General features: G+C 45.5%; 1 protein-coding gene across 7 annotated transcripts in view; it reads right to left on the bottom strand.

Moving 5' to 3' along the window:
• Positions 1–17,587, bottom strand: part of PHC1 (polyhomeotic homolog 1) — a 69,585-nt gene extending 51,998 nt beyond the window's left edge. For 6 of the 7 annotated variants that reach the window (XM_040361757.1, XM_040361753.1, XM_040361756.1 and 3 more), the window contains exon 1: positions 17,456–17,587. The gene's annotated coding sequence lies outside the window, so the exon portion shown is untranslated. The remainder of the gene's footprint in view (positions 1–17,455) is intronic. The other variant, XM_040361752.1, reaches the window with a different exon arrangement.
• Between the last annotated feature and the right edge of the window lie 319 nt (positions 17,588–17,906).

The following is a 17,906-nucleotide window of genomic DNA, read 5'->3' on the forward strand; positions in this document are numbered from 1 at the left end:
AAACATTGTTTGCTTCTCAAACTTTGCTGTAGCTGCAGATCTGCTGGGGGGGGCGGGGAGTGGTCCCTGTTTCCAGGAGGAGAAGGACTGTCATTGGCCACTGCTAAACCCAATCACAGTCCTACTAGCCCCGTCCACCATCTGGAGGAAGATGAGTCGCTTGGTTGCCACTACCAATCTCAGAAAAAAGGGATTTTACTGATTTTGACAGACTGAGAAAACCACAACCAGGTGGAATTCCTGTCGAGCTTCTGGGAACTTTATAAAATTATTCCTGAAACTTTGCTTCACTTGCTACTGAACCCCCCCGTACACTGTGTCCCTTTAAGCCACAGCCAGTATTCAGCGCAATGAAAAAATCACACCCAACCTTTGCTGCGGCGGCGCAAAGTGCTGCACTTTCAGCTGCGGGGGCCAAACTTATGATCCTGCACACAGATCCACTGCTTTCAGAAAATACCCCTGACCTGAGCTGCTCATTGCGCATCCATTCCAGATGCTTGTATGTGACATCACGTGGGCTGGATGCGAGAGGTGGATCAGCAGGATGAGTGGAGCCAGGACAGGTAGATGTGTCTCATCTCTGTTTCATATCACGCATATCATAGATGAGAAGAGGGTACATCGGTGAAGCAGATAAGCAGGAGGGTACAGCGGTGGGGAAAATAAGCAGAAGGGGTTCAGAGGTGGGACAGAAGAGCATGAGGTACATTGGTGGGGCAATCCAACACTGATGCTGGGGGGGGACTAACTGCCATTGACATTAATACAGTGATCAGTAATACTACATACGTTGCCACAGGACAGAGCTCTGTGTTGATAGTCAACACAGGGCTCTGGGCAATGATTGTACACAGTCGATCAGCAGGTCCCTGCCGTAAATCATTGGCCAGGACTTGCTGACAGACTCCTGCTGTGTACAGCTGTGTCACAGCGGGTGCCGGTGGGCACACAAACGCGCGCTAAACCCATTCTCAGGCAGCGATGTACAGGTACGTCACTTTGCCTCTATGGACCGCCCAGCCACAGTACATTGTGGGCGGTCTGCAAATGTTTTAAATACAACAGGTGTGTGTATTGCAGAAGGCGGAAAAAAAAAAGTTTTAGGTTTATTTTGTATCACACTATAACTAGACATGTATCCGTTTTAGACCGTTGCATAATACGTTAAAAGGCCCATTGACTGTGATGCCGGAGAGGTGTGTTCTGTGAAGGTTTCCCACATCGCAGGCGGACATGAACATGCTGCCCTTGTAAGAGGAATGTGGGTGCCAATGAATTGTTAATGGCACCCCAAACACATTGAATTGGCGGTCACAAAATCACCATGCGGTTTAGTGGAAAAAAAAGTGTTCTGAAAAAAGTAGGGCTCGCACTTTTTCCACATTTAAGTGCGTTTTGCAGTCCATTCACAATAATATTTGTGTTCCAGTGTGAACCTGTCCTAAAATCATTTTCTGTGCTATTTTACAAATATCAACATTAAAAAACACACACACACACACACACACACACACACACACACAATACAGGCTTCTTATTGGTTGTCGAATAGAATCGGAGTAATTTGAATAATGAGAACTGGGGAGAACTATAATCATTTAAAGTAGAACTAAAGTCAATGCTCCCCCCCAATTAGGGTATTGTAAGAGTGGGTTATAATCCCTGGTCGTTTTTTATTTCCCCATCCTTGTCCCATTGGGGGGATTTTTCTTCACTTCTTGTCCCATAGCCAAAAGTTAAAGAAAAATACCTACAAATAATGGAAAACCCTGGCTGCCCCCAGAACCTTTGCCCGCATTGGAAGATGCCCACTTCCTTTCCTTCGGTTACACAAGAAATTCATATATTATATGACTCCCCTGAGCCGGGACAATTCAGTGCGGCCGTTTCCAGGCAAATCACAAGGTCAGAATTTGCCAATTCACCTGACTTTTCAAAACAATGTGCTCATCCCTACATAGAATTCCTCCTATACCAAACAGCTGCCTACATCTCTGGATCTATTGATCATTTACTCATGCAGGGGTCTTCAAACTACGGCCCTTCAGTTCCCAGGAATTCCCATCATGCCTAGTCATGTCTGTGAATGCCAGAGTTTTACAATGACTTATGGGACATGCAACAGCTGGTGGGCCGTAGTTTGGAGATACCTGATGCAGGGTAATGATTATGTATCATCTACTTATCAGTGTTTCCATTATATATTTGTATCACCAAGGTTTGTAACAGAATTACTTTCAGTATTTTTTCTGCCCCCGTCACGGATTTGCAATATACCTTTAACCACTTGTCTCCCAAGGTATGTTTATAGATGTCACAATAGAAAAGTGGTAAAATGAAGCTCACAGCTGCTGCCACTCTTAAAGTGTTTGTAACTCTAAAAAACAAAACAAAACAAAAAAACAAAAAAAACAAAAAAAAACAATGGACCCTGTTCCTTATTTTATACCCTTCAGTGCTTGTACTGTGTAATTTGGCCCCTTGTATCGCCTAACAAACCTGGCTGATCCTGCCTGGTTCTGCCCTCCCACCTGCAAACTGACCACGGTTCATTGTGGCTGCAACAATCAAAACCTCATCCCAACTGTGAAGTATGGTGGTGGGGGAATCATGGTTTGGGGCTGCTTTGCTGGGTCAGGGCCTGGACAGATTGCCATCATCGAAGGAAAAATTAATTCTCAAGTTTATTAAGACATTTTGCAGGTGAACTTAAGGCCATCTGTCCACCAGCTGAAGCTCAACAGAAGATGGGTGTTGCAACAGGACAACGACCCAAAGCATAGAAGTAAAACAACAGAATGGCTTAAACAAGAAAATACGCCTTCTGGAGTGGCCCAGTCAGAGTCCTGACCTCAACCCGATTAAGATGCTGTGGCATGACCTCAAGAAAGCGATTCACACCAGACATCCCAAGAATATTGCTGAACTGAAACAGTTCTGTAAAGAGGAATGGTCAACAATTACTCCTGACCGTTGTGCGCGTCTGATCTGCAACTACAGGAAACGTTTGGTTAAATCCAACATACTTTTTCCACCTGCACTGTGTATGTTTACATGGTGTGTTCAATAAAAACATGGTAACATTTAATTCTGTGTGTGTTATTAGTTTAACCGCTTCAGACCCGCGCTATAGCCGAATGACGGCTACAGCGCGGACCTGAAAATCCAACTGGACGTCAATTGACGTCCACCCCTTTGCGCGCTCCAGAGCGTGCAGTGGGAAAACTCTGTGTTGGCCGTGTCCCTTGGACACAGCCAATTACAGATCGCCGCGAACGGCCAATCAGAGTGGCCGTTTGCGATGCGATCTGTGCGGCCAATGAGAGATGATCTCATATGTAAACATATGAGATCATCTCTCATTGCCGTTTTACACAGAGACAGCGTCCTGTCTCTGGAGAGACCGATCTGTGTCTCTTGTACATAGGAACATAGATCGGTCACCCCCCCCCAGTCACCCCCCTCCACCTACAGTTAAAACACAATGCAGGGAATACATTTAACCCCTTCCTCACCCCCTAGTGTTAACCCCTTCAATGCCAGTCACATTTATACTGTAATTAGTGCATATTTATAGCACTGATCGCAGTATAAATGGGAATGGCGCCAAAAATGTGTCAAAAGTGTCCAATGTGTCCGCCATAACGTCGCAGTCCCAATAAAAAAAAAATAATAATAATAATAATCCCCTATTTTGTAGGCGCTATAACTTTTGCGCAAATCAGTCGCTTATTGCGATTTTTTTTTATTTATTTTTTTACCAAAAATATGTAGAAGAATACGTATCGGCCTAAACTGAGAAAAAAAATGTTTTTTTTTTTTTTTTTTTAACTACTTGGTAACCGCCCTATAGCCGAAATACGGCTACAAGGCGGTTCCCTAACTCTAGGAGGGCGTCAATATACGTCCTCCCAGAGAGTCCCAATTGCGCGCCCGAGCGGGCGCGCACACGCGATCACCGGCGCTCGGCGGGTCCACGGGACCCGCAGCAACACGGATCGCGGTAAGGAGCCAATGGAAGCGGCTCCTTACCACGTGATCGCGCCGTCCAATTGGACGGCGCGATCACTTGTAAACAAACCGGCGTCATGTAATGACGCCGGTTCCTCCCTCTCCTCTCTGTACCGTTCGGTACAGTGTGAGAGGAGAGGGAGGGGGGGGGGGATCGGGCGGCAGCAGCAGCTGCCGCACTGTGGGCTGGATCTGTGACAATTGCAGTCACAGATCCAGCCATCCCTGCGCAATACTCTGCAAAATAAAAATAATGATGAGTGCAATGATGAGTGCAATACTCTGCAATACCCCACCCCATACTCTGCAATACCCCACCCCATACTCTGCAATACCCACCCCCCATACTCTGCAATACCCACCCCCCCATACTCTGCAATACCCCCCCCCCCCCATACTCTGCAATACCCCCCCCATACTCTGCAATACCCCCCCCATACTCTGCAATACCCCCCCCCATACTCTGCAATACCCCCCCCCATACTCTGCAATACCCCCCCCATACTCTGCAATACCCCCCCCCCATACTCTGCAATATACCCCCCCATACTCTGCAATACCCCCCCCCATACTCTGCAATACCCCCCCCATACTCTGCAATACCCCCCATACTCTGCAATACCCCCCCATACTCTGCAATACCCCCCCAATACTCCGCAATACCCCCCCAATACTCCGCAATACCCTCAATACTCCAATACCTTGCAATACGTCGCCTATGGGGATTTTTAAGTAGCAACGTTTGGCGCAATTTCACGAGCGTGTGCAATTTTGAAGGGTGACATGTTGGGTATCTATTTACTCGGCGTAACTTCATCTTTCATATTATGCAAAAACATTGGGCTAACTTTACTGTTTTGTTTTTTTTTAAGCACAAAACTGTTTTTTTTTTAAAAACACGCGTTCAAAAAATTGCTGCGAAAATACCGTGCAAGATAAAAAGTTGCAACAACCGCCATTGTATTCTCTAGGGTCTTTGAAAAAAAAGCATATATAATGTTTTGGGTTTCTATGTAATTTTTTAGCAAATAAATGATGATTTTTACATGTAGGAGAGAAATGTCAAAATTGGCCTGGGTGCTCCAGAACGCCGGATGGTGCTCCCTGCATGTTGGGCCTCTCTATGTGGCCACGCTGTGTAAAAGTCGCACACGTGTGGTATCGCCATACTCGGGAGGAATAGCAGAATGTGTTTTGGGGTGTAATTTGTAGTATGCATATGCTGTGTGTGAGAAATAACCTGCTAATATGACAGAAACTAGATTTATTTTATTTTTTTTACAGAATTTTCAGTCTTTTTTCTTTTATAGCGCAAAAAATAAAAACCGCAGAGGTGATCAAATACCACCAAAAGAAAGCTCTATTTGTGGGGAAAAAAAGGACAAAAATTTCAGATGGGTACAATGTTGTATGACTGAGTAATTGTCATTCAAATTGTGAGAGCACCGAAAGCTGAAAATTGGTCTGGTGATTAAGGGGGTTTTCGTGCCCAGTGGTCAAGTGGTTAATTGGGATATTTATTATAGCAACAAGTAAAAAATATTGTATTTTTTTCAAAATTGTCGCTCTTTTTTGTTTATAGCGCAAAAAATAAAAACCGCACAGGCGATCAAATACCACCAAAAGAAAGCTCTACTTGTGGGGAAAAAAGGACGTCAATTTTGTTTGGGAGCCACGTCGCAGGACCGCGCAATTGTTAGTTAAAGCGACGCAGTGCCCAAAGCTGAAATTTCACCTGGGCAGGAGGGGGGTATATGTGCCCAGTAAGCAAGTGGTTAAGCAGACTGTGATTGTCTATTGTTGTGACTTAGATGAAGATCAGATCACATTTTATGACCAATTTGTGCAGAAATCCATATCATTCTTTTTCTATCCATCTAACTTTATCCATCCATCTATATACACACACACACACACACACACACACACACACACACACACAAATATATATAATTATTTATTTTTTTAGCAGAGACCCTAGGAAATAAAATGGCAATTGCTGCAATATTTTAAGTCACACTGTATTTGCACATTTTTTGGAGGAAAAAAAAAATACACTTCAATGTATAAAAAAAAAAAAAAAAAAAAAAAAACACACAAAATGTTTTTATGTGAAAGATGATTTTACGCAGTGAGAATCGTGATCTATCTTTTAAGCCAAAAAATTGTGATTCTCATTTTAGAGAGAATCGTGCAGCTCTACTTTACAACCACTTTAAAGGCTGGTGGGGCTTCCAGGGCTCTCCTGTTCCACTGATAAGCCCAGGATATTGGGAAACTGCTGCCCAGGAAATCGGGGAACATCTGTTCCCCAATCCCTCCTGTGACCAACGACCCCAGAAGCAACGTGTATTGCGTAATTTACGAGGTCACAGCTGTCAATATTGGGCTAGGGTTTAGTAGACCACCAATGTCTCCATAAAGAAGACACGTCACCTGCCCATGACATTTTTATTTATTTTTTAAAAGGGAAAGAAATTTTTAATCAAATAAAATTCATTAAAAAAAAAAAAAAGTCACCCCCATCACCCTAGCACACAGCCCATACAAAAGCGCAGGACGCGCACATGTATGTAACATCAATTTCACCACACATGAGAGGTAGCATCATGATGAATATTGAAGTAAAAGCAATAATTCTAGGGCCCTAGTTCACAGCTTTGAAATTCCACGGGCAAAAGCAATTTAAAGACTTTACATGTTTGGAATCTCAATACCATTGACAGTCCCAAATTTTATTTTACTTAAAACATTTGTATAATATTGTGTTTGTATGCACTAAAATTAATTTGAGTGCATTTTTTTCCTGAAAGATATGCATTTCATCAATGACTACACAAATATCAGGCAACATAAAAAAATGCAACTTCCACCATTTTATTCCCAGGGGTCTCTGCTTTCAGGAATTCACAGTGTGTTTACAGTATTTTCTAGCAAAAAATACAGATATTAACCTGTGTGCAAAAAAAAAAAAAAAAAAACTTGCCTCAGTAGACAAGTGATTAAACTTGCTAGAAACTTTGGCTACTGCAGAAGGTCAGATCCTAGTGAAGCCCCCTCTCTCCCATCATGTTATAGCCCTTTCTTCTTCTGGTAGTGCATAATTAGTATCTGTGCTGGCACAGCTCCTCTACACCTCCCCTCTCATTTATTTACATCGCAGAAACCTGACATTATAACAGGGGTGTGTAGACTTTGTATATCCACTGTATGCAGTAAAGCATGATTGTTATTCTCACTGTGGAACCTAAACGGGTTTAATCCCCCGCATTGTGTAAAAAGACTGTTTGATCTTGTACTGTATGCACAGATCCTCCCCTCCTTCCACTATCCCCCAATAATTTCCTCATAAAACAGAGCCTATGGAGTCAGGCTGCGCATGCTCAATTTGGTGTGTATTGCTGGAGAGTAGGGCTGTCCCGGTACCGATACCAAGCATTTGCGCGAGTACTTGTACAAATGCTCCCGATGCCTTAGTCGATACCTGGAATAGGAAGTCAGCGGGCGGAGCGTCAAGCAAGTCATTTGGGATCGGTGACCAGAGCCGTTGTTCTACCGATGAAGGTCCCCCCCGGCGGCTAATGACCCCCCTGTACTGCGCAGGTGCAGCGCTTGCGCAGTACGAACCACAACGGAGCTGCCGAAAATGTACAGCTGTGAGTGAGCTGTACACGGCGCCTGCGCGGCAGGACACCGTCAGTGCTTGAAAATTCTAATGCCTATCTTGGTACACCCAGCACTCTGCCACAGTATGCCAGCAGCGGACATCTTGTTACACCCAGCCCATATAGTTTGGGCTGGGTGTAACATGATGGCCGCTGCTGCTTTTTTGTGGCCGAGTGCCCATCAGTGCCCAATGCCCATAAGTGCCAGTCAGCTGTCAGTGCCAGCCAGCCGTCAGTGCTGCATATCAGTGACACCTAATCCTATCAGCGATCAGTGCTACACAATCTGTATTGTGCTTTGAAAAACTGTCACATGACATTAAAAAAAAAAAAAAATGAAAAAAAGTATCAGTACTTGTACTCCGTTTTAAAAAAGTGGTATCGGGACAACCCTACTAGAGGGCTCTTTCTTTCTTGTTCATGTGATCAGCACCATACAGACAGAGTCAGAAGTCCTGGATCCTGATAGGACAGCTCAGTGCAGTATGAAAACTCCTCCTACAAGCTTTAGCTAGTGCTCGGCTGGACACTGATAGAAGTCACAAGACTGCTATATACCGCTAATGAGAAAACGTATTTACCAGTTTATATTTACTAAAATAGTTGCATTTCCATGTTGTGTGTACTGTGGGAGACCAGATATAGTGAATGCAGGGTCCTGGGTTTAGTAACACTAAGTGCAGAATTATGAAGCTGTTTATGCCTCTTGCTCTGGGTAGGGAATGGTTAAAACCTCTGACAGTTTTTTGCTCGCCCTCGGTGTCCCTTTGGGGAAATTTATTTTTCTTCTCTCTGTCCCCTGACACAACAAGCAATAATAGGTGGAAGAGAAATCATCTCCTGGGCAAATATTTCTAGAACAAATGTCTGCCCTGGATGTTTTCCTCTGTTCCTTCACTTTCATTCCAAGTGACACTGGTCACCAGGACCACGGTGTCCTCACCCCACCCTGTGATCTCTGATGTGTTCACATGATCAAGGCTTTATTCCACCAGTGACCACAATGATACCTACCTAACGACCCCTGCCCAGCCCCCCACCCCCCGGATTTCACATTGGGTTCAGTCAGAGTCTCTCATGCTCTCTCTAATAATTATTTTATACACTCGTGTGAATGAGCTTTAAAGCCCAACTCTGGGAAATGAGTTTAGGTCTAAGGTTCATAGAAAGGACGATTTACCTGGCTGATGCCCTGCACTGATAGACTGTTCCCTGCAGCGTCTTCTCCACTCCAGTTCTTTGGGGTCCTTGCATCATTTAGGCCAATGCAGGGTTCATAGCCCTGCACTTGATGTGATGATGCTAAGGAGTCAGGGACATCAGTCAGTCCACCTTTTGAGCCCCATTTGCTCAGGTAGAAGAGGATCAGATAAGTAAAAGTGCTTTTACAGTCCCCACTGAAAGGGAGAGTTTTCCCATTTCCTGGTATCAGTCGGTATAGTCCAACATCTGTGTAGCCACAGTCTCTGAATGCACAAAGGCCTTAGACATTAGAGCAGAGGTAGGCATCCCGGGGCCCTCCAGCTGTTGCAGAACTACAAGTCCCATCATGCCTCTGGGTGTAATTGTAACTGCCAGCCTTGCAATGCCTCATGGGAAATGTAATTCAACAACAGCTGGGAGGGCCCCAGGTTGCCTACCCCTGAGTTAGAGGATACATGACGTAACCAAGATCCACAGCATTATATGAATACAAGCAGCCAGCAGATTGCAGTGAAATTTTCAGAAACAACATATAAAGTAAATGATAGTACTGCAATCAGAGATTTGCCCAAACCCATCACACAAATTGTTACATTTATGCACATAATAATAATAATACTACATATGATCTGTGTATGCACATACATTCACATGAACGGGTGTAGAACCATACACAGCCTATAGACTGCTGCGTGTAATCACAATGCAATATACAAGTGCTGTGATAGTATTGCTATGTACGTGTATACAACTATACACAAACATGACGAAAATGACTGGTCTCAAACTGGAAAAGAAACGTTTGCAGCCTGTGTGTACACAACACATAGTAAATGAGGTCTGTGTGTAAACCTACACTTAGGCTGGGTTCACACTACGGTTTTCCCGTCCGTCAGCCGCATACGATTTATATGAAAAACCGTATGCGGCTGAAACGGACGGGAACGTATGGAACCGCACATATGTACGTTTTCCATTGACATTAATGTTAAAGGAAAACGTATGCGGTTGCCACTGCCATACTGTTTTAGGCTGGGTTCACACTACGGTTTTTCCCGTCCGTCAGCCGCATACGATTTCAGTATTGAAAACGTACGGGCACGGACGGGAAAACGTATAGATAGACAATGCATTGCAAATCGTATGCACTCAGATGCATCCGGGTGCGTACGATTTGCTGGCAAAACGTTTTTTAAAACGTACGCAAAACCGTGTTCAACCACGGTTTTGCGGTCGTTTTTAAAACAGTATGGCAACCGCATACGTTTTCCTTTAACATTAATGTCAATGGAAAACGCACATATGTGCGGTTCCATACGTTCCCGTCCGTTTCAGCCGCATACGGTTTTCCATATAAATCGTATGCGGCTGACGGACGGGAAAACCGTAGTGTGAACCCAGCCTTAAAAACGACCGCAAAACCGTGGTTGAACACGGTTTTGCGTACGTTTAAAAAACGTTTTGCCAGCAAATCGTACGCACCCGGATGCATCTGAGTGCATACGATTTGCAATGCATTCTCTATCTATACGTTTTCCCGTCCGTGCCCGTACGTTTTCAATACTGAAATCGTATGCGGCTGACGGACGGGGAAACCGTAGTGTGAACCCAGCCTTACATAGATCACAAGAATAACCAGATCATGCAATACACAAATGCTTTCAGCCTGTAGATTGCAGCAAGAAGCAATATGCAGATACTGTAGAGTAGAGGGACAAGAACACGTTATCTGTGTGCATACCTACCTACCCTGTGCCGATATGTATGCATGCATGCAAGAGAAAACAATGTGCACACAGTATAGGGCATGGGTGCTCAACCAGTGGCCCTTCAGCTGTTGCAGAACTACATATCCCATGACTAGGGGTGCAACGGATTAAAAAAAAACACACAAATCAGATCAGAAAAAATAAAAATAAAAAAAATCATAAAATGTACACATCAGATTCCCCCATCAGAGCCCCCTTAAATCAGATTCCCCCGTCAGAGCCCCCACACATCAGATTCCCCCGTCAGAGCCCCCACACATCAGATTCCCCCGTCAGAGCCCCCACACATCAGATTCCCCCGTCAGAGCCCCCACACATCAGATTCCCCCGTCAGAGCCCCCACACATCAGATTCCCCCGTCAGAGCCCCCACACATCAGATTCCCCCGTCAGAGCCCCCATACATCAGATTCCCCCGTCAGAGCCCCCATACATCAGATTCCCCCTACATCAGATTCCCCTTACATCAGATTCCCCCATACATCAGATTCCCCCATACATCAGATTCCCCCATACATCAGATTCCCCCATACATCAGATTCCCCCATACATCAGATTCCCCTTACATCAGATTCCCCTTACATCAGATTCCCCCATCAGAGCCCCCATACATCAGATTCCCCCATCAGAGCCCCCATACATCAGATTCCCCCATCAGAGCCCCCTTACATCAGATTCCCCCATCAGAGCCCCCATACATCAGATTCCCCCATCAGAGCCCCCATACATCAGATTCCCCCATCAGAGCCCCCATACATCAGATTCCCCCATCAGAGCCCCCATACATCAGATTCCCCCATCAGAGCCCCCATACATCAGATTCCCCCATCAGAGCCCCCTTACATCAGATTCCCCCATCAGAGCCCCCATACATCAGATTCCCCCATCAGAGCCCCCTTACATCAGATTCCCCCATCAGAGCCCCCATACATCAGATTCCCCCATCAGAGCCCCCATACATCAGATTCCCCCATCAGAGCCCCCATACATCAGATTCCCCCATCAGAGCCCCCATACATCAGATTCCCCCATCAGAGCCCCCTTACATCAGATTCCCCCATCAGAGCCCCCATACATCAGATTCCCCCATCAGAGCCCCCATACATCAGATTCCCCCATCAGATTCCCCTTACATCAGATTCCCCTTACATCAGATTCCCCTTACATCAGATTCCCCTTACATCAGATTCCCCTTACATCAGATTCCCCTTACATCAGATTCCCCTTACATCAGATTCCCCTTACATCAGATTCCCCTTACATCAGATTCCCCTTACATCAGATTCCCCCATCAGAGCCCCCATACATCAGATTCCCCCATCAGAGCCCCCTTACATCAGATTCCCCCATCAGAGCCCCCTTACATCAGATTCCCCCATCAGAGCCCCCATACATCAGATTCCCCCATCAGATTCCCCCATCAGAGCCCCCTTACATCAGATTCCCCCATCAGAGCCCCCATACATCAGATTCCCCCATCAGAGCCCCCATACATCAGATTCCCCCATCAGAGCCCCCTTACATCAGATTCCCCCATCAGAGCCCCCATACATCAGATTCCCCCATCAGAGCCCCCATACATCAGATTCCCCTTACATCAGATTCCCCTTACATCAGATTCCCCTTACATCAGATTCCCCTTACATCAGATTCCCCTTACATCAGATTCCCCTTACATCAGATTCCCCTTACATCAGATTCCCCTTACATCAGATTCCCCTTACATCAGATTCCCCTTACATCAGATTCCCCCATCAGAGCCCCCATACATCAGATTCCCCCATCAGAGCCCCCTTACATCAGATTCCCCCATCAGAGCCCCCTTACATCAGATTCCCCCATCAGAGCCCCCATACATCAGATTCCCCCATCAGATTCCCCCATCAGAGCCCCCTTACATCAGATTCCCCCATCAGAGCCCCCATACATCAGATTCCCCCATCAGAGCCCCCATACATCAGATTCCCCCATCAGAGCCCCCTTACATCAGATTCCCCCATCAGAGCCCCCTTACATCAGAGGTTGACAGTTACAAGCATGACTCCCATAGGCAGAGGCATGATGGGACTTGTAGTTGCGCAACAGCTGGAGGGCCGCCAGTTTGAGACCCCTGGTGTAGGGCATGAAAATAATAAAACAGACCTACAACTCAGTACATAATTGGTGTGGTGCCATATAAAATGTATGCAGCCTGTAGATTAGAGCAGGATACAATGTGCAGACACAATGTAAAGGTATAGGGACAACATTGCATTATAGCTGTGCCAAAACGTACAGTGAATAGCAGTGGTGGTCAACTTGTAATTTTTTTAGTACAAGTAATAATACAGAGGATCGTCAGAGACTGCTGACACGCTGTTAATCAGAGCCTGGTGGAATACTACAGGTGTAGTTTAGGAATGCTGCAGGAGACTGCTAGGTCCCTTTCACATGTACCGGATCTGGTTTTGCTCAGAAAGGGATACGTCCACTCATCCTCTACAGAGCGGAGAGGAATGGCCAGATAACAGGTCTGTGTCTGCTCCGCTAATGCAGAGCGGACATGTACACAGCCTGCTCTGCTCTATGGCAGAGGTATGTAAACAGACCAGCTATCCGGTTACACAAAAACTGCCCTCCAATCAGACGGAGGGGAACTGATCCCCCTGCTGGATCAGATCGAATCGGACCCCGAGGTAGCGGAGTGTAAACAGACACAAGTCCGTTTACATCTGACTGCCCATAGAGGAGAATGGAGGGTTCGATCAGGTCTGGCTGAAAAAAGGACAGCTGAACCCGATCTAACCACTTGTGTAAAAGGAGACTTAGAATTAATAATGTAATCAACTCAAAATCACTGAAATTTGCTCAGTTGCAGAATTGTCGCTGTCATTACTTTTATTTTTTCATGACGAATTTCCCCACAAATCGCTATCGCACAATTCTGCAAGTGATTATAATTTAGTATCGCTGTTTTCTAGCTGCTCTAAAACCATTTTTGACATAAAGGGACACTTTTGGTTGCTATGGACAATCTACAGTTTACAGGCAGAAAGAACAGTTTTTATTATATAAAAGTACATGTAGGGCACTGGGCAGACCACTAGGGACAAGGGGGGTGTGTATTTTTTACATACAGTACTGTAATCTATAAGATTACAGTATACTGTATGTAAGGTGTTTGTTTACGTTTTTGAATTTGGCGCCGTTCTCCGCCCCTGTGCGTCGTAACGTCGCAGGGAACAGAGATCGGCGGCACAGGAGGACACTGTGTGAATCAAGCAAGGTCCCGCTCGCTCACACAGCGCGGCGGCATCGCAGGATCCAGGGACAAGGTAAGTAACTTTGTCTGTGGCTGCAGCGAGGCAAGCCCGAGTCTGACTCGGGGTTACCGCTTTTGGTATAAAAATCTTACCCCGAGCCAGACTCGGGAATACCGCCAGGGGGGTTAAAGAGACACTGACAGTGGTGTTGATTTACTAAAACTGGAGTGTGTAAAAAAAAAAAAAAAAAAAAAAATATGGAAGCAGATTGCTTACCATGCAGAGCTCCACCAGCTTTTGCACTCTCCAGTTTTAGTAAATCAACTCCAATGTGCGTTCCCCAACATACTGGGACCAGCAGCTCAGTGCATGTAGGGTATACAGCTGATGGGTCTGACCTGTCCATACACACTGTATACAGCTGATGGGTCTGACCTGTCCATACACACTGTATACAGCCGACGGGTCTGACCTGTCCATACACACTGTATACAGCTGATGGGTCTGACCTGTCCATACACACTGTATACAGCCGACGGGTCTGACCTGTCCATACACACTGTATACAGCCGACGGGTCTGACCTGTCCATACACACTGTATACAGCCGACGGGTCTGACCTGTCCATACACACTGTATACAGCCGACGGGTCTGACCTGTCCATACACACTGTATACAGCTGATGGGTCTGACCTGTCCATACACACTGTATATAGCTGATGGGTCTGACCTGTCCAAACACACTGTAAACAGCTGATGGGTCTGACCTGTCCATACACACTGTATACAGCCGACGGGTCTGACCTGTCCATACACACTGTATACAGCTGATGGGTCTGACCTGTCCATACACACTGTATATAGCTGATGGGTCTGACCTGTCCAAACACACTGTAAACAGCTGATGGGTCTGACCTGTCCATACACACTGTAAACAGCTGATGGGTCTGACCTGTCCATACACACTGTAAACAGCTGATGGGTCTGACCTGTCCATACACACTGTATACAGCTGATGGGTCTGACCTGTCCAAACACACTGTATACAGCTGATGGGTCTGACCTGTCCATACACACTGTATACAGCCGATGGGTCTGACCTGTCCATACACACTGTATACAGCCGACGGGTCTGACCTGTCCATACACACTGTATACAGCCGACGGGTCTGACCTGTCCATACACACTGTATACAGCTGATGGGTCTGACCTCCATGTATACAATGTAGACCTGTCTATACACGCTGTATACAGATGACGGGCCTGACCTCCATGTATACAATGTAGACCGGTCTATACACGCTGTATACAGATGACGGGCCTGACCTCCATGTATACAATGTAGACCGGTCTATACACACTGTATACAGCGGACGGGTCTGACCTCCATGTATAAGGCTTGATTTAAATTAGGACCAAAAAAACTAATCGATCATGAAATGAATCGATTACAATTTTCATAATCAATTACAATTAACCCTTTATAGTACAAAAAAAGCATATCGCTACTGTATATAATACTTTCACTGTCCAACAGTAAAAAAAATGAACCCCTTACAGTAGCGATTATTTGCTCTTTTTGTATTTTAGTTTTTTTAACCCCCATTATGTTACTAAACATCTCAGGCCTGGGTCACACCTCTGTTTTTTGGTGCTTTTTGCAGAAACACACTACAGTTCATTTACATGTTTTCCTATGGGACACGTTCCCATCCATGATGATATTTTTAACCACTTAAGGACCGCCTAACGCCGATATACGTCGGCAGAATGGCACGGCTGGGCACAATCACGTACCTGTACGTGATTGTTAAATGCCCAGCCGTGGATCCCCCCCCACAATGCATTTTTATAGCATTTTTCACTGTGAAAATGACAGAGGTCCCAAAAATGTGTCAAAATTGTCCGATGTGTCCGCCATAATGTCGCAGTCATGAAAAAAACCGCTGATCGCCGCCATTAGTAGTAAAAAAAATATTTAAAAAAAAATGCAATAAAACTATCCCCTATTTTGTAAACGCTACAAATTTTGCGCAAACCAATCGATAAAGGCCTAAACTGAGGAAAAAATACTTTTTTATATATATTTTTGGAGGATATTTATTATAGCAAAAAGGAAAAAATATTGCATTTTTTTTAAAATTGTTGCTCTATTTTTGTTTATAGCGCAAAAAATAAAAACCGCAGAGGTGATCAAATGCCACCAAAAGAAAGCTCTATTTGTGGGGAAAAAAGGACGCCAATTTTGTTTGGGAGCCACGTTGCACGACTGCGCAATTGTCAGTTAAAGTGACGCAGCGCCGAATCGCAAAAAAGGGGCCTGGTCCTTTACCTGCATATTGGTCCGGGTCTTAAGTGGTTAAAGAGCAACTGTCATCTCTGTCCCACAGTGGCCCCTCCTCTGACCCCGCTGTTGACTCACCGACAGTCCGATTCACTTTAATAGGATGGCAGTATCACAAGTTGAGGGGCTTAGCGGCAGCAGGTGAGTGGACGCCCGTTAACGGGCGCTGCCATGGGCACTGACAGGCATTACTGATGGGCACTAATTTGCTTTTTTGTGATTGGTACTGATGGACACCCCTGAGGGGCCCATCAGTGCCACCTAGCACACCTGCATATTACTGCCTTCCCATCAGTGCCCTTCAGTGAAGGAGAAAACACAATTTTATAACCGAAACAAATAAAAACGTATTTTTTTCAAAAATGTCGGTCTTTTTTCCATTTGTTAAGCAAAAAATAAAAACCCCAGAGGTGATTAAATACCACCAAAAGAAAGCTATGTGTGGGAAGAAAATTATAAAAATGTATTTTGGGTAAAGTGTAGCATGACCGCAATTGTCATTCAAGGTGCGACAGCGCTGAAAATTGGTCTGGGCAGGAAGTGGGTGAAAGTGCCCGGTACAATGTAGCCCTACATATATACAATGTACACAGATGACGTGTATACAATGCAGCCCTATGTATATACAATGTACACAGATGATGGGCATACAATGTAGACCTATGTATATACAATGTACAGATATGATGGGTATACAATGTATACAGATGATGTATATACAATGCAGCCCTATGTATATACAATGCAGCCCTATGTATATACACTGTACACAGATGATGGGCATACAATGTATACAGATGATGGGCATACAATGTATACAGATGATGGGTATACAATGCAGCCCTATTTATATACAATGTATACAGATGATGCATATACAATGCAGCCCTATGTATATACAATGTACACAGATGATGTATACAGGTGATGTAAATACACTGTACACAGATGATGGGCATACCATGTAGCCCTACGTATAGACAACGTACACAGATGATGTATATACAATGTACAGAGCCCCCACACACAGTGAGCGGTGGGCCCCGGCCTCCTCGGTAAGGAGACAGGCGGTGACACCGGATCCACACGTAATACTGATAGGTGACTGTACACAGAGGGGGAGGAGCTCCATGTCCTCACATATACACATATAGACCGGACAGGACCAGCCCCCCTCTCCCGTTGTGACCTGGGAAGCCCCTCGCTCCAGCACTGACCTCCTGACCTTTCCCCTCTTCGGTCCCGCGCTGACCTCTGACCTCTCCCCGCCGCTCACTCCGCACTCAGCTTCTCCCTCTCTGTCTGGCTCTTTCTCTCAGCCCCTGACGTCATTTCCCCTCAGACTGGACGACTTCCTGAACACGTGACCCCCTCCCTCCTCACCTTTCGGTGCGTTGTTATGGGAACGGATGGGAGGCCCCTCTTCTCCCTGACAGAGGCTGTGTGCTGTCCCTGGGCTGTGCTCCCTGAGTGCCCTGTGTAAACTACAGGGGATAGTTGTACAATGTGCACACTCTGCCAGGGGATAGGTGTACAATGTATACACTCTGCCAGGGGATAGTTGTACAATGTGCACACTCTGCCAGGGGATAGTTGTACAATGACACACTCTGCCAGGGGATAGGTGTACAATGTGCACACTCTGCCAGGGGATAGGTGTACAATGTG

The sequence above is a fragment of the Rana temporaria genome, chromosome 8 (genome assembly GCF_905171775.1).
Source record: "Rana temporaria chromosome 8, aRanTem1.1, whole genome shotgun sequence".
Lineage (NCBI taxonomy): Eukaryota > Metazoa > Chordata > Amphibia > Anura > Ranidae > Rana > Rana temporaria.